This window comes from Pelodiscus sinensis, chromosome 1 (genome assembly GCF_049634645.1).
Source record: "Pelodiscus sinensis isolate JC-2024 chromosome 1, ASM4963464v1, whole genome shotgun sequence".
NCBI lineage: Eukaryota > Metazoa > Chordata > Testudines > Trionychidae > Pelodiscus > Pelodiscus sinensis.
The window spans coordinates 192,543,169-192,561,475 of NC_134711.1; the positions used below are offsets into that span (position 1 = coordinate 192,543,169).

The following is an 18,307-nucleotide window of genomic DNA, read 5'->3' on the forward strand; positions in this document are numbered from 1 at the left end:
TTTATTTGGCTTTGATAATTTCTCATTTAAAACAGGATGTAGCTATGCTTATATGCTGTTTATTAAAAGAAACAATTACATATTTACACAATACCAATATTTATTTGTATCTACAGATAAATGTTTGAAAGATAACAGAAAAGATTCTAGTTTTATAAAGCCAAAGATTTTTCAAATGGCTTTCAAATAATAAATTTCCTACATTCCAAATTTAAAAGTATTGTATACACTCACTACATTTAGTCTTTGATAAACACATATTTCTTATCCAGTAATCATTTAATTAACAATACTCAGGTTAACAGCAATTTTTGGAGTTCACTTCTCAGGCTAATGAAGAGGAACTGAAAACAAGCTGAATGTTGAAGCAAACTAGACAAGGGTCAGAGAGTTAACAGTGATTCTTTTAGCAAGCTTTCACAGTCCAAATAGACTGTAGCTCGATTTGTAAGAAGAATGTATGGATTTTTGTTTTCAGCAAAAATTGCTTTTAAAAACATAGGATAATATAGGATTAAAATAAAATGTTGGTAAAACACAATATCATCAAAACAAACAAAAAAACCTGTCCTTGTCAAACTGGAATGTGCAGTTGGAATGGGAAATAAAATAATGTTTTTTATTTAACTTTGTAAAATTTTTAGAGTTCCATATCACCCAGTAGAAAACTATAATAATGCATATAAGAATTCCTGTAACCCAGTTGGACAGCTGGGTCATGCAAATATATTATTTTGAAGTCAATTTCACAGCAGATGAAATCTGATCTATAGGAAACAAAGATGAATAATGTAACAAAAATAAATACATCATTTATTTTCTAAATTTTAAACAACATACAACAACCAAATCAGTGAACTATTCTCTAATAAGGCAGAGGGGGAGATTGCCAGCCAGTGAATAACACTATGAAAATTTACCCCAGATGAGGTTCTTCTCCATTGTCCAGCTACAATTAGTCTCTTCCCCCTCCCCCTCCCAATATTCCCAAATTTTAAAAAATCCATTTGGTTAAGTGGGTAAATATTGTATAAAATCTGATGACTTGACTCTGGACATCTTCCTAAGAGGGAATAATAGATGGATTTTTAAAAATGGGCAACGTCCACTTGTTTCTTTTCATTACATTTCAGATATGCAATTCCCAGGTCCTGAAGTGCCTTCTAAAACACAGCCGTTCCTGGCGGGCTTTTGTTGTTTGAATGATCGAAAGATCTCGGAGGACAGAAATCAATAAGGGTGGGGAGGGTTGTTGCGAGATACGTTTAACTTATTTCATCTTTGGGATTGGTTCGCCTTGCCAACACAACGGGAGAGTCGCCGCGGTTCTGCTGGTAAGCAGAACTGGGAGCCCACGACCAATTCTATTGCCCGCTCCGTGAAAAGCCCCCGGTGCCCACCGGCAGAGACCGAGACTGGGCTGCACACAGAGCTCAACTTCCTCCGCTGTGACAGGGCCGGTCTCTGCTGCTCTCAGCGCCCCTTTGCGGGGTGGGGGATAGAGCAGCGGCGCGGCGGAGAGCCTTCGGGGGCGGAGTGGGCGAGTCTCCCTGCAGCGGGCGGTGGGTGGCTGCCTTGGCACGGGCAGGTGGGCTGGCCGGAGGGCGCGGGCGGCGGCGGGGGAGGAAGGGGAAGAGGCGCGCTGGAGTGAGTCAGGTGACCCCTGTGTGTGGCAGGTTGGGCGGCGGGGGCGGCGGCAGCTGCAGCGGGAGCCGGGTGGGCTGCTGCTGCGCCCCGAGCCGCGGCAGAGGCGCCGGGCGGGCCTGGGCCATGTGATGCAGGCGAGGAGGGCGAGAGGAAGAGGAGGAGGAGGCGGCGGCGAGCGGGCGGGGAGGTGCTGCTCGCTATAGACTCACTGGGGCTCCGCCGCCGCCGGGGAGCAGCAGCAGGCGCGGCGGGAACGTGCCTACGAGCGGGGCTCGGGCGAGGGGCAGAGCCGCCTCCCTCCCTCCCTAGGAATCCCAAGCGGCCGGGGAGGGTGGAGCCGCGGCCCCCGGGGCGTGCTCCCCCTGGCTGTGTGGCGCGGGGCGGCGGCGGCGGAGGAGGAGGAGGAAAAGGCAGCGGCGGGCGGCCGCAGGGACCCGGCGCTGCAAGGAGCCGCCGCTTCATCCTGCGGCACCGGGAGGCAGCGAGGAGCCCGCCCGGGCCGTGCGCAGGTGGGCAGCGCTCTGGCTGCTGCGGGGCAGCCGCGTGGCTGCAGCGTCCCCCAACCCCGCCAGCGGGTCTGGCTGCGCCAGTGACCCTCCCCTTGCCCCGGCTGCTGGAGGAGAGGCGCCCCGCGCTGCGTGTGGGGCGGGAGCTTTAGGCACGGGACCCTGTAGCGCTGAACGTGTCTGTTCCCGGCTGCAAACGGGAACGTGTGTGTGTGTGTGTGTGAGGGAGAGAGACAAACGCCTTCTCTGCTGATTTCAGTTAAATCTTTGTTGGATCTTCAGCTTCATCCCTGTGTGATGTGTAGTCAGACAACATATGTGTGTGTGTGTGTGTGTGTCTGGGGGGTGGCTATAGATTGGGGGTAGTTTCGTGGCATTACTTACTTGCCGTGTAGTTATGTAGACTGCTTGCATTAGGAGATTGATATGAGCCACGCTGTGCAGCGGAGGTGCCCAAGGTGGCTGCATTTTGACAGGGGACCGATTGGCGGTTTTAGTGAGCAATGTGGGCTGCCATGTGGAAAACGCCAATTCCTCTTGCAGTGAAATTTTGGCTAGTAACTTCAAGGGGAGCAAAGCGAGGGGCAGTCAGGGTTTCCCCTGGCTTTGCATATGCTCGGCACGACGCAATATAGCCCGTTTTTTGTTTTAGGGACAGTTCCTTGGAAAAATCATTTAGTCGCTGCTTTGGGATAAATATGTTTCTCTTCAAATGTGTGTTTTTAGATGATTAGATCATATGCAGCAGTGTTAATTATAAAAGGCTTTTATGATTTCAGATTTCAAATATGAGAAACGCAGTGGCAGGAGGAAATGATTTAGTTTCAAATAGTAAATGACTTGATAGCATTTTCTAGGCAGAGTGTAGTTACTTGTAGACAAGATATCAAAAATTAATAAGTGGAGCCAAGGGAGAGAGTGCACATGGCAAGAACTATAACCTTCCAAAAGATTATTTTCCTTTGAGACTCACACTCAGTTGCTGAGTGTTATAAAGATTCTACATACAAATAGGCTTTGCGTTTACAACTAAAATATTCCTTTCCTCAAAAAATAAGATGACTGTGATGTCTTTCAGTACCAAAACGTGGGTGTTTGACCACTGGATTAATGCTTGAATCTGGAGAATGTGGTATATTGGAGTAAAGATTATTTTCTAATTTATTGCAGTAAATTTAAAATAGATTTTTAATGCAATGTGAAAATTAGAGTTTAGCATAGTTTATTTTCAGTAAGACATCTAATTATTTCATGTTGTCAACATTAATTTTTGTGCATATCATTACAAATTATATGGACTAACCAAGAAATTCATTAAAAGTACATCTATGTAAAATGTTGATGTTTTAAATAGAATGGCAAGTTGGGATAGTCTTATATTTGAAAGAAAACTAAGTACGGATATTTTACTGTATTTGAAAAAGTTATAGTATTGCCTTGCAGGGTTAAAAAGTGTCCATTTAAACAACATAGGAGTGGATGGTGGGATACAAGGTGTTTTTTTTTCTTTTAGGACCTTTTAAGACCTTTACATGTTCAATTGAATTAAATTATGTTGGAATCATATCTCTCCTTACAAAGATGTTTACAAATAACACAGTAGAAGTATTGTAACTGTCCCCATGCTACTGAGAAAATTTTACTAGTATGACTGTATAGTAAAATCTATTGTGATAGTAGACTTTTCAAGATAATATGTGACTAATTTCTCCTGTATGACTACAGGTGGCAGTGCAGAAGCCAAGAATAAAAACTGGCAGAAGTTATTTTTCTCTATAAGAAAATGAAGAGCGTGTACACATGACTAAGCACAGGAACCTGAAAAACCACAGGTATGTGAAGTGATTAATATAACTGCCTATTATACTCTGAATATTTATTGTATCTTGATAGTATTGATTCATTAGATATTTTTGGACCAAATTTCATTTGAATTATCTGGTGTATGCAAATCAAGATCCTAACTGAAATAGGTATTGTACATGATTTTTTTGCTAAAGTAGGGAAAAAATGATTGGAGGTAAAGAATTTGAACTTGTTAGTATTTTAAATAACTTGATTTCTTAAACAAGTATATGGCTTCACATGTATTGTCGTGATCTGTCATAGATCGCATCTACTAATTTTACCTGAAACAGACATATTTCAGTTATAATGGGAAGTTCCATTTTCTAGGTGTTCTAGGAATCTTAGAACTTTTTAAAGAATGTGTAGAGTCAAAAGCTTCAGATGTTTAAGATAGAAGAACTTCAAATCTGTTTATCCTCAAATTGTCCAGAAGTGATGTTAATCTTTTCGTTAAATACAGTACTGTAGTCTTTAAAAAAAAAAAAAGTATTAATACACATAGATGACAGTGCAATAAGAATCAGAAATGTGATTCAAAATATATATGGTTCTTGACAATAAAATAGCATAATGTTTTTCTTAGAAGAGTACTGATAAAATACCAAATCAATAATTATCTAAAAATAAGTTTTGGTAGAGGTGCTGCATAGATTATTATTATTATTATTATGATAAAAAAATAAGGGGAGAAATTTGAAGTAGTTAGCAGTGTATACTGGTTAGTTAACAAAAATGGAATAAGACATATCCTTTCCACATGACTCTGGATCTTCAGTGCCTATAGAAACTATTCCCTGTGACCAAATTATCTGGCTGAGAGAGGGTACTGACATGTAATTTAGGGCAATTTGTAAGGTAGGCCGTGAATTGATATCATTATAGGTATACGCATATAACTCCCAAGTTGATACTCTTATTCTCATCTAAGAGGGTCATTTTCTTGTTTATGTTGCTTTGAAATGGGTGTAAACTAAGCTGAAAAAGGCCAGTCTTATTCCAGAATAAGAGTTCCACATGGAAAGTTACAGTATTAAACCTGTACTAGTATAATTTCCTATGTAGAGAAGCCTTTAGATTGTAAGCTTTTTAGATGCAAAGACAATCTTTTTATTGGTGGAATGCCTACAGGGGCAACTCGTGAGATGGGTCCTTGGGGCATGACCCCTCCCTCCAATAAGCTATGGGTGGGAGGGACAAGGGGCTAGAATCCCTGGTCAGCCCACAGAACTAGTGGGGGGGGGGGGAGGTGCTGGTGCTTTACACTCACTGGCAGCAGTGGGGGGCAGTGGAGTATATGGATAGGCTCCTCTGGCTTCTGGGCATGCCACTTGGGGTAAGGGCAGGACTGCTCCCCTTTTCACTGGCAGGAAGTGAAGCAACTTGTCCAGGAGCTGGATAGCTGAGTGAGGGCTGGATCTGTGTCACTTTGCTTCCTCCCATCACTGCTGGTGAGTGCAGGGGAGGGATCTGTATTGCCAGTGTCAGCCCTCTTCCTCCCGTCCCCCCACTAGGCTCCTGAGCCATGTCATTCTGAGGAAGAGGTTTGAGAAAAGAAATGGGGTGGGGTGGATGGAGCAGGGGCATGGCCTGAGGCAGAGGAGGCATTATCCAGCCCTCCCCCAGGCTAGAGGTAGCAGCAGGGAGAAATCATGTTGTAGAGCAGTCACATGGTTGGAATTCTTCCCTCCCTCCTGCCCCACACACACCCACACCTCCTCACCATGTCCTTCTTCACCTGTCACCAGTAACTGGTATAATCAGATCTTGTTTCTGGGGCTTTGGGGAGCTATTGCAATATGTGTAATTAATAGCTCCCTACACCTGTGATAATTCTGTACAGCACAGAGTTGTAACAACATTACTATAAATTAATGCATATAAAATATTAAAACAAACCTAGAACCTAAGATCAATTAGTCTCATGGAATAGCCACGCTAATCCTGGTAACTTTTGCCAATCACATCCACCCCAAAGGGAGCATTTAACCTGCAGTGTAGGAGGAAAGGGAAATGCACTAAACAAGATGAAAACTGGCATAACAGAAAGTATTATAATGAATGCTTTCACTACTGAAGTAGACCTATTTTAAGGCAAATGGAACTACTTACGTGCTTCATGTTAAGCATATGCTTAAGTGCTTTGCTGAAATCATTAATTGAATCTTGTATCAACATGTGTAGATCAGAATATTTATATTCATGTCAGGAATTTAAAATTGTAGTAGGTTTTTCTGTTACAGCAGGTAGTCACAAAAATTAAGTATAATTTTTAATATAAGAACAGTAACTAAGCAGAATGCTGTAGTTGAGTCACATTACAGAGATCTGTGCTGTGCTACGTGCATCAGTACTATATACTGATGTATTATCAATAACTGAATAATCTATAATTCTCCAAGTATTTTTGTGGTATTGCTTTTTGTGTATGAGAATTCATAAAATTCAGCAAATTATAATGTCAGTCTGCAAAATGGTGAGAATCAACTGTATTTGCATGACATTGGACTATCTGAAGTGGATTAGATAGTGGCAAATAGTGCAAGCCGATATGAAATGAATAAAGCCTTCACTATGAATCATTTATTTGATTTATAACTTTATTCCCTTTGCTGTATACTTCTTATTGCAAGATAAACTAATCATGATTGTTTATCATTCTCTATAAATACTACAGGAGAAGCAGATGAAAACGTCAATAGTTTTTTTTATTGTTTCATGATGTATATGATATAACTAAAAGAACTTAGTTCTGACACTTGAACACTACAGTTGTAGTGTTAATTTAACTTACATTTATGATTGATATGGTATAAATCAGAATGTCTTGATAATAAAATATATAGAAATGTTTGCTTTAATGGAAGTTACCTTTATAAATCCATCGTGTCAATGGGACAGTACATTTCATACCTTTGTAGTGGAGAGAGCCATCTCCTTATACCATGTTTTTTAATTGCAAATTCATTGCTGTCCATGCATTCTTTCTTTTTGTGGTTGCACAATGAATCATTTGATTACAATAACAATAGTTAAAGTCAGCATTACAGCTGTTATCATGCTAGTATGAAATAAATGCAATAATCTGTTATGGTTCTGTGGCTTTGTACAATAACATCCCATATTCTCTGTGTTGCTAGTTCTTTTATGGGATTGCTTTGGACGTGTTACGCGGGGATTGGGAGAAAAGATCAGCTTTGTGGGTCACTGTTAATGAACAGTGCAGTTGAGCCGTTATAATTGCTGACATTCAGGCAGCCTAGCTGAACAGTGAAGAAAATACTGCAGCAGATAGGCATTTTGGAGGGAGTATGGTCCTTAAACCATAAGTTTCAACCAGAGAAGGGGTCACTACTTCAGTTAAGAAGCATAAACTTAAATACAGAATGGCTATCAAGGATCAAAGGCAGTTTTATGTGATACACAGAGATGTCCCTGTTCCTACATAAGGATGAAGGCTTGAACTGAAGTCTCTAACAAGTGAAAATTCCAGATGGAATAGACATAAAGTAAGAAAATGGAAGACTGAATGTTAAGAATGTGTTTAGACACATTAGTCAAGGAGACACTGGTACACTCAGAAGAAGAGAAAATAAATTTTATCCATCTCAATTCTGTGCATAATTCACTGATGCTTATTTAATGGGATAACTATTCCATGTGACGGGCCCACCTGTTCTGGGAAATAGTCATTCCAGTGCCCAACTTGTATACTTTCCTAAATAAGCATTAAAGCAGAATGAAATAGATAGCCTTCAGCCATGACAGATGAAAATTTCAACTGGTCTTTTATTTTTTCATGTTGTTTGATATAACTAATAAATAATAACTTAGTTCCAACATTTGAAAGCACTGAAAAGCATCCTTATTTAATGAACATATGTAAAGCTACAACAGATTAAAGTACACTACTTACATTTTTGACTTAGAGCCATCAGGATCTTCTTCTAATCTCCTGGTCAGTTGGCACCAAAGAACTCTTAGGGTCACAAGTCCTCTTTGAGTGCTTTGAAAAGGTTGCTATTGATTTTAATGGGGGCCTGCATATAAGTTTAAAATAAGAGTCCATTTACAAAAATTAAATATTTAAAATGAAATATTGTACTGAATAAAAGTAGAAGAAAAATTTTTCACTGAATTTTTGTCAAAATAGAAATTGAATGAAATAATCAACTTATATTAAGAGGTTAGCGTTTCACACCTATTTACAACCTCTCAACGTCATTGAGCCCACATACACCAGCCAAATGCATCTCCATTATGCAGAATTTCTCCTAATATTGTGCCAATTAAGTAACAGACATTGTTGTTCACTGTCATTAGATGAAATCAGCTCCTTGGGAGATGTACCCATTAAATTGACTTCCTAATTAAAATGTCTTGATTAAATGGAATGGACTGTACTATATTAAGAAGCTTCTGTGTATGCGCTAAATCTTTCTGAAGATCCCTAGGCTTACTATGTTTCATTTATTTTTTAGATATACTGAAATGTTCTTAGAAATGTAGCCGTGTTAGTCTGGTGTAGGTGAAACAAAAAACAGGACTATGTAGCACTTTAAAGAATAACAAGATGGTTTATTAGATGATGAGCTTTCGTGGGCCAGACCCACGAAAGCTCATCACCTAATAAACCATCTTGTTAGTCTTTAAAGTGCTACATAGTCCTGTTTTTTGAAATGTTCTTATGAGGCAAATAGGTAGTTTTATCACCATTGTTTTTTCTCTGAATTGATTTTATCCATAATAGTTCATTATAAGAAGGTTGCATCATACAAAAACATCTCCATTTTGAAACCAGAGTGATATTCTTTTGCTATCCATTACTCAAAACTTGTTTATATTAAGTTGTCTTTGCTGGAACATAAAATTGTAAGAAACAATACTTGTGATGCCAAGACATTTTAATTTTATGTTTTAATTATTGATTAAAAACATTGTGCATTGTTTTTCTCACTTATTTACCTCCTCCCCTTTATTCTGTTTTTCTGGTCCTGTTTTCCACCTCTTCCATCTGTATTTTCTACCTCTCATCACCCATTGCTTCTCCCACATTCACACTGATGCTTCTTTTCTAGCTTATTCCACAACACACACAAGCTTTGGAAATCTTACCAGTACAGTATTGGTAACATCTGCTAACATCCCTCCATCCCTCCCTTCCACAGGTTTCTAGTGATAATTGATTTTTAATGAATTATAGAGCTAGGCACATCACTGGTTTCATCACTTACCAACTTTGCCCTTTCTCAAAGTTTCAGGCATGTTATCTTGTTTATTCACATGGATCGTTAAGATGTAGACTCCTTTTAATCAGATGTGGAACACTTCTGAATAGGACAGTCTTAGTTCACTAAGGCTGTTGTGTGACTGCCATTGCTACTACAATGCCACAAAAGTTAATTTAGATTGGGGACCAGTTGAAAAGTAGCTTGTTTATTCTATACCATGGACCTTGATCATCCTTAACTGCATGAGCTTTTGAGGTACAGCTATTTTCAAGAATAAAAGCTGGTTTTGGATAATATCTCTCTTAATCCAGTTCTAATTTGATTACATTCTGGATAACTTCCTGTTGTCCATATACCACAGTTTGAATACTGTGGGTCTAGCTATTGAAATTTGGGCTCCGTTCCCAGCTGTCGCAAACTTCACATGGGATCGTAGGCAAGTTTCTTAACTTCTCCTGCTTCATTTGCTACCACTAAAATGGGAGTTATTTATTTTACTTAGTCATGCTTATGAATTGCAGCTAATAAGGACAGTAAGAGGAAAAAGTAAGAATAGAACTGCTGACTCCTAGTCTTGTGCACATTGTCTTAGGCTAGTGGTTTTCAATATCTTTTTCATTGGAGGGCCCCTACAAAATTTTGAATATAGGTGCAGACCCCTTTGGAAATAGTACATAGTCTGTGACTCCCACCTTAAAAACTAGTGTCTTAGATTATGGAAGCCCTGCAAAGTCATCAGTAAAAGTGTGATATCTTCTTTCCTTATTTTCAGAAAGTTGTCCAGGCCAGCACAAGGAAATTTTCAAGCTACATAAGTCCTGTATGCATACACAGAACACCATTTCTTACATGCGCATTTAGGTATGAACCTGAAAAGATCTATACATATTTAAATGAATGTATTTTAGTTGTACCATTGAACTAAGTGGGGAGAAATAAGTCACATGCTTAAAAATGAAATTATGAATAAAGTTGTGTGTGGGATTTTTTTTCTTTCATAATTGGGTCCTTGATATATACTGCACATGCCAGTATGTGGTGTGTTTTTGGTTTTAAACACCTAGCAGTCTGTCAAACCAAAACCTGTTTCCTTTGGACCCAGTATATGGTATTATCACTGAGGCTCCATCTACATTGTCAAGTTTTTCTGGAAAAGGAAATGCAAATGAAGCACCCATTAGCATTTCTCACGCTCTCATTTGCATATTCTCTTCCGAATTCTCTTTGCAGAAGAGGTTTTTGCGGAAAAAAATGCAGTGTAGACGGGGCCATTTTGCACCCAAAAACCCTTGAGGAATAAGGGTTCTTGCATAAAAGGTTTTTTTTGCGCAAGATGGCCCCGTCTACACTGCATTATTTCCGCAAAAACTTCTTCTGCAAAAGGAATCAGAAGAGAATATGCAAGTGAGAGCTTGAGAAATGCTAATGAGTGCTTCATTTGCATTTGCTCTTCCGCAAAAACCTGATCGTGTAGACGGAGCCTGAGAGTTTCTTCATTGCCAAGTTGTAACTTTAAAATCTCAGCTGTAGGATTGTACTAAAAAAAGAAGACTAAACCACCTTCAAGAATTTCATAAAACAGGGAAGATTGTGGTTACTCATCTCAGTAAATTTTTGTTTTTGTTTGGAGGAGGAGGAGGAGGTTTGAGCAATCATCTTTTGAATAAAGACCAAGCCTGGAAAATTTTAGCCCTAAAAGTGACTGCTTCACAGTTAAGAATGTAATTGTTACTGGTGTTTCCTAATGACAATTTTGAGACTAATTATATAACAGTTTACTCCAAGCAGACTCATGTAAAGCTCAGGTTTAGCAAAGAACTTTACTTTTGAAGCCAGTGAGAACTTAGTCAATTGCAGTTCTAATAGCCATAAGTGCTTTGATGAATTGATAGTACTGTAATACATGGTTGCTTGAAATAAAATCAAACTTTCACTAATTATTTAATGCTTTAAGTTAGTAGGAGATATTGACAGAGGTCCCACAAGAGTATTTTCTTAGTTCAGTTCTGTTTATTAATTCAATTAGCATACATTCTCCACTGTATTCCAAGATACTAATCAAAATCTTGGATGGTACAAAGTTGGAAAGGATTGAAAATACTTAGGAGATTATGATTAAAATATATCACAGTTGTGATGCTTTCAGAAATGACCTGATTTGAATAATATGAGGTACAATTTTAAAAAATAAAGTGGTTTAGTTACTCTGGGAGGGAATAGTTAAATGTACAAATAAATGGTAGATGACAGAAAGGACAGAGATAAATAGTGATGTCCCTGTGGCTGTTCTGGGACCAGTCCTACTTAGGGATGTGAACATGTACCAATGTACATGATTAACCAATGAGCCTGAACTCATTGGTTAATCCAAACAGTTACACACAACACCCCCTCCAGGCCCCCCCACTGCCTCTGACCATTGAACTAAGTGGGGAGAAACATGAGTCTGTCTGGAGTAAACTGTTATATAGTTAAAGTACACAGAGACAGCAGGGGGAGGTAGGTGGGAGCTAGTACGTGTGGGGAGCCAGCTAACATTAAACTGCTTTTCCCCCATGCCCATTATGCTGCTGTTGCCTGTAGAGGCAGCAGCTCAGAGGGAGAGGGGGACAAGCAGGAGATTGCTTAAAAGCTGTCTCCTTAGAAGCACTGGTTCCTGCAGAGCCTCCTATCCTTGCTACTCCCCATTGCCTCTGTATCCAAGATAACATGGATGGGGTATATGGGAGCCAGTATGCCATGAAGCCACCTCCCCTCCCCTTTACAAAAATTAACACATGTTAACATCCCTAGTCCTATTCAACATATTCATAAATGATCTGGAGAAAGGGGTAGACAATGAGGTGGCAAAATTTGCAGATGATACAAAATGCTTCAGATGGTTGAGTCCAAAGCAGACTTAACCAACTTGGAAAAGGGATGACTAAGGGAGGTTATAATAGAGGTCTGTAAAATGACGTGTGGAAAAGTAAAGTTTTATTTACTCCTCAGAACACAAGAACTAGGGGTCGCCAAATGAAATTAATGGGTTACATGTTTCAAATAAGTGTTTCTTTACAGAAAGCATAGTCACACTGTGGAATTCCTTATGAGAGGATGTTGTGAAAACTATATAATGGGGTTCAAAAAAGCAAGATAAATGAATGAAGGTTAGGTCCGTCAATGGCTGTTAGCCAGGATCGGTAGGAATGGTGTCCCTAGCCAGTGTTTGTCAGAGTGACAGGTAGGATCGCTTGAGGATTACCTGTTCATTCCCTTTAAGGCATCTGGCATTGGCCACTGTTGGAAGACAGGACGCTGGGCTAGATAAACCTTTGGTCTGATCCAATATGGCCATTCTGTGTTCTATGGTACTAGGCAGTAGTACCATAGGCATGGATCTAAGGTTACAGTGGTGATTACATTTTGTGTTTTATTGTATTGTACTATCAGATGTCTCATGAGTAACAGAATCAAAGGAATAATTCAACTGTAATTACCATACTGGATAGGTCATATTCAGAGTACTGTTTTCTGTTCTGGCCACTTCATTTAAAAAAGGCAGACAGATTGGAAAGAGATGACAAAGTCACCACCAGGAATAGTAAAAGGTTTTAAAAATAAGTATAATGAAGAAATATTAAAAGTGCGGGATATTTTCAGTCAAGAGAAAACATAATTATGGGGAGTCATAACTTTTAAATATGTAAACGGGAGTTATAAAAAGGACAAGCATCAATATCTTTCTCAAAATACTTTGTTAGGCATTAGGATTGCCAGATGTCCGGTATTGAACCGGACAGCTTGGTATTTTCGCCTCCTGTCTGGTAAAAATAAAAAATTCAGAAAATACTGAACATCTAAAATGTCCGGTACTTTCTGATTTTTTTCCCCCCGGCCAGGAGGCGAAAATCCCAGGCTGTCCGGCTCAATATAGAGGCAGCCTGGCAACCCTAGTGCTTACTGGGTTCCGCAGGGGAGCCATCTGGCCCCATTCAAGCCTGTTAGGGCCAAAAAGCCTCACCACACATTTTTCAAAGGGGCCACAGTTTTGTGATTTTTGGTTTTTTGCTTAACTCTTGGGGTCTTTTGTTTTGTTTTTGTTCAGTATTTTTTCTGAAACCATCTGGCAAACCTGTAGGCATGGCTTCTGTTTCTTGTGTAATGAATTATGACTGACTTCCATATTCTGGTCTCTCTTCCTCTTTATCACTGGGGCATTAGGCTTCTTGGATTTGGCCCTCAAAATTGTCCAGGTTCAATCTGTCATTGATTGTGCAGTATTTCATTCATGAGATTCTGCAGGTTTGAACCAACTACTCAATGGCCATAAAGATATACAGGACAGAAATGTGTGCCCCTGCTTTCACCAAAGATTTTTTTTAATAGAAAGCAAGCTTCCTGATTCTTGAATACCTGCAAATATCATGATGTTGGGAATGAAACCCTGCTCTGTTTGTACTGAATCTCAGGTTGCTATTTTGCCTCTCTTAGTATGTTGTCCTGTTTGTAGTAGCACAAAAATGAATGCTGTCTTCACTGTCATGGCTGCCTTAGCAGAATCTGATATGTCATCTCCAACCTCACATTAAGCTATTTCTCATTTCCAGTCTCAATATTAGTTTCTGTAGTCCTGCTTGCATTACGAGATCCATTGCTATAATTTTTTTTATTAGAGATTAGCTTTACGTTCTAAGTTTGTAACCATGGATGACTTTCCTTTCCTTTAGACAAGTATTATCTATTTTCTGCTTCACTAGTAGCTGTATAAAGCCCAGCATGGCTTTGCTTTATGAGGCACACACCAGAGGATTGGCATAATGAAGAAATTAGAATTGGCCAACCAACCAGCAGTTGGTAGCTCCTTTTGGAGTTGTTTTGACAAGGAGGAAGCCACAGATCCTAAAACTGGTGGCAGCTAAAGTCGTCTGGCACTGCTTCCCAGTCCCTCTTGCCTGCTACCTCTTTCTGCCTTTGAAGTGGGTGGCGAAAGTTTTCTTGTTCCTACAGCTGCTACCTCTGCCTCCTGAAGAAGTGAGGATAGATTATAGAGAAGAAATGTAGTTGCTGCAGGTCATGTCTCCCTAGTTTGTGCCATTAGGGGTAATAAAGAAGACAGCGGGATGGGGGGGTAAAATGAAGAGTTAGTTTTGTTTTATAAATTATAGGGTGGCCATATAAATATATAGACTTAAACCAGCAGTGTGGTTTTTTTTTGCAAGAAAAACTCATGCTGTTTTTCACTGCTTGAGTCATTCATCAATTGTTAGAGAAGTTTACGCCTGGGATTATGTACGCTAAGGAACACAAATCAATAATTTAGCAATGAAGGACAGTTTTTGAAGGCAAGCCTCTGTTAGCAAATTTATTACAGTTTAGTTAACTTTGGAAGTAGAACTTCTGCTTTCATACTGGAGTCATTTTTTTTAAGCACTGTACTGAAATACTTGGTTTTACATGTAGAAGACTGTCATTATCAATTATAGAACTGAACTTCTGTTTGTAGACTGCAATTCTGAAAATACCTTGCAATGCTATTACCACAGGAACTGAAGTAGAGAAGGACTGTTGCTTTCAAGGTTGGTATCAGAATACAGGAAAATTCAGAGCTTCTTTTTATCTCTAAATTGGTTCCTTGTGGGTATCTCATCAGAAGGACTATATTTTTGTCTGGAGATATTACAGAAATAAGCAGCACTCAAGTTGGGCTGTCCATGAAGAAGTACTTAGATCTCAAAGCTTTCTTCCTTTTCACATTAGTATTAAACTTGCTTACATTGTATTAATAGTATTAACCATTAAAAGTCACTATGCTGCCATAGGATTATCTGGCATTTCACTGTACATAATAATATGGAGACCTAATTTAGTGCAAGTGTGACACTTCCATGTCCTGAAATGCTTGTTCAGTAGAAAAAACAAAGGCCAACAGATAGATAAATTAAGAGAGCGGTTGTGGACTATTAGTGGTGAGTGTGTGCGCTCTTTCTTGTTTCCTTTCTCATTTGTATTCAGTATTTTTCCTTCTATCATCTGAATTTGAAGGCACATGTATATATTTTTGGGATTCTTGTATACTGTAAGGCTAAAATAAAACCAATTTTTTATTGTAACTTTTATTATTGCTTGTCCTTTGTATAGTCATCATATAATTCTTCTGAAAGTAGGCTTGAGAGAAAGCTGGTAAGCTGTTTGTCTTCATAATGTATTGAGCCATGCCATTTTAAAAAGTAGCATTAAGAAGGTCAAATAATAGTTTATTTAATGCCATACCCAAAAGGATAAGGAAGGATGAGGTTGGTGTGGGGGAATTCCTCAGAAAAGAAGTACAAGCTGGGGAAAGAATACGAACAGACAATGATTAATTAGAATGTGGTACATGTTGAGGTTTCTGTATCTTCTGTTGGTTTGAAATGAGTGCCACATGGACAGAAATAGTGTGGTAGATCACCTTCCTAGCTTACTGAATCATGATAGCAGGAAGTAACTTACCATAGGGAGTTTACCTAACTAACCACAACCTTTCACTTGTGTTTGTGTTGTGTCCTCTCATACACATTCTGAAATTAAAAAAAAAAAAAAAAACCAAAACAAAAACCCCCCAGAACACTCATGTCACTTATGGGAAAGTGAAGGGAAATTTGGTCTTTATTTGTATGTAGGAGAGCATGTCAGTACATGATCTTCCCCCAATTACAGAATGAGTATAAAATGTTTCATAGAAGCATTAGAAATGGTTTCATATATTTTTTTAGAAATATAAGTTGGCTTTGGAAATGCTTAGCTTCTCCACTCCTAACCATTAACCAAAATATATATTTTGAATATATTTCTTAAAATAGGGAATAATCAAATAAAAATTTAAATAATATATTTTCTTTTAAAATTTGAACTTTGAGGCCAATAACATTGTTAGGTTCTTTTCATGGGTTTTAAGGATAGAAGGGAGCATTGAATCATGTACCTCTTGTTTAATACAGGATATAGGCTTTCATCCTGTAACTCCTGAATTGTACCCTATAACGTCTTTGACTAAGGCATATCTTTCAGAAAGGTATGTGGGCTTGATTTGAAGACTTCAAGAGGTGGAGAATTCATCCTTTTGCTCAATATTTTGTTGCAGTGGAACAAATTCAGTTCAGTGTGGAGAATTCATCCTTTTGCTCAATATTTTGTTGCAGTGGAACAAATTCAATTCAGTAAGGACAAGTGCAAAGCACTACATTTAGGTAGGAAAAATCAATAGCACATAAATAAAATGGAGATTGATTAATGAAGCATAAATACTGCAGAATAAGATCTGCAGGTTATAGTGGATCACAAATTGAGTGTAATGTTGTAAAAAGGAAAATATTTAATTTCAAAATGATGTGAAGAAATTGGGGAGAGTCCATTTGAAGAGCAACCAAGATGATAAAATGTTTAACAATCATAATCTGTAAGGAAAGGTTGAAAGAACTGTATATGATTGGTCTGTGGAAGGGAAAGCTGAGAGGATCTGTGAAGAGGATGGTGAACGTGTGTTTTTCACATTCACTAAGTGTAGGAGAAGTAATAATTGGTTTAGTTTGCAGCAAGGGAGATTCAGGTTGGCTGTTGGAGAATGCTTCCTCACCCATTACAAAGATAGCTTCCCCAATTATCACCCCGAATGTCATTACTTCACAGACACTAACCTTCCCCCCCCCCCCACACACCTCTCCTCTGTTCTTGAACCTGATTCATCATTTTTATGTGTGTTCACTTTTTTTTGATTATATCACTTTGGTATATATGGTTGTGCCCATTTTCTTCCACATATTGATCTGAGGAAGTGGGTCTGGCCCACAAAAGCTCATCACCTAATAAACCATCTTGTTAGTCTTTAAAGTGCTACATCATTCTGTCTTTTGTATCAGCTGGACCAGACTAACACGGCTGCATCTCTATCACTATCCTAACTATAAGGATAGTTAAGTCTGAAATAAGTTTCCGAGGGAGGTTGTGGAATCCTCGTCTGTGTTATCTGGTTGAAATAAAAAGACATCTGTTTAAAATGTGGCACATGGCCAGAAAGGGTTAACTAGCTCATAGGCTGACTGACCCAAGGTGGACCTTTAAAGACTTGTTGGGAAGATGTGTAAATGAAATTAGGCTGTTACCTTAGGTTAGATGAAGCAAAATGCTTAGATTAGAGTAGAACTTGAAATGCAAACTTGCTTTGTTAGAGCAGTTGAATAATCAGTGTTTGTTCAGGTCTTGTGATGTGAACAAGCAATCCTTGTCTGATACTGTAGATTTAATTCAAGATCAGAAGGGAATATTAACTCTTATGAAACTGGACTGAAGTAGTGTTATTTATAAGGTTGCCAGGTGGCCGGTTTTGAACCGCACAGTCCAGTATTTGAGCTTTCTCTTTGGAGAAACAAATTGAGAAAATAGAAATGTCCGTTTTTTTTCTAAATAAGATATAATGTAGATTGTGATGTAATGTCAAGTGTGTCCGGTATTTCTGATGAAACCATCTGGCAACTCTAGTTGTTTGTTTCTTTGAAGGTTGTGGTAAACTGTGTGTGAACAGCTTAATGGATAAAATGTCTCAGAAGGGTAGATGTGTTGTTTTTAAAGTTACAGACTAGGGAGTCCAGTGGCACCTTAGAGACTAACAAATAATATTAAATCATGAATTTTTGTGAGTATAACCCACTTCATCAGATTTCACCTATGCAAGTTCATGATCTAATTTATTAGTTTCTAAGGTGCCACAGGACTGCTCATTGTTTAATGAATAAATGACCTTGTGCTAATTGCCACAATTTTTGGGAGCCGGAAAGTTACCTCAAAAGCCTATTGTATTCTCCCAGGTAAAGAGGCTGCTGTAAACGTATAAAGTCCCTTTGGATAGGATTCTTTCTCTCTTCCCCCCCTCCCCCCCATATCTGCTTATGGGAAAAGCTTCAAGCCATAAAGTATGAAATTCCAGGAGATCCTGGTTTCCTTATAATGGATACAGGCAGTCCCCGAGTTACGCGGATCCGACTTATGTATGCAGAGGTCTTTCGTGGAGGTACATTGGCTCATCTAGATAATTCCCAGCAGTGCGGGGTGGCAGGCAGGGAC

At 39.0% G+C, this 18,307-nt stretch overlaps 1 long non-coding RNA gene across 2 annotated transcripts in view; it reads left to right on the forward strand.

The window, feature by feature from the left end:
- Window positions 1–1,630: 1,630 nt before the first annotated feature.
- LOC106733000 (uncharacterized) overlaps window positions 1,631–18,307 on the forward strand; it is an 80,581-nt gene continuing 63,904 nt past the window's right edge. The window contains exons 1-3 of one of the 2 annotated variants that reach the window (XR_012898267.1): window positions 1,631–2,156; window positions 3,879–3,985; window positions 10,002–10,090. This is a non-coding gene — a long non-coding RNA (uncharacterized LOC106733000). The remainder of the gene's footprint in view (window positions 2,157–3,878; window positions 3,986–10,001; window positions 10,091–18,307) is intronic. The other variant, XR_012898265.1, reaches the window with a different exon arrangement.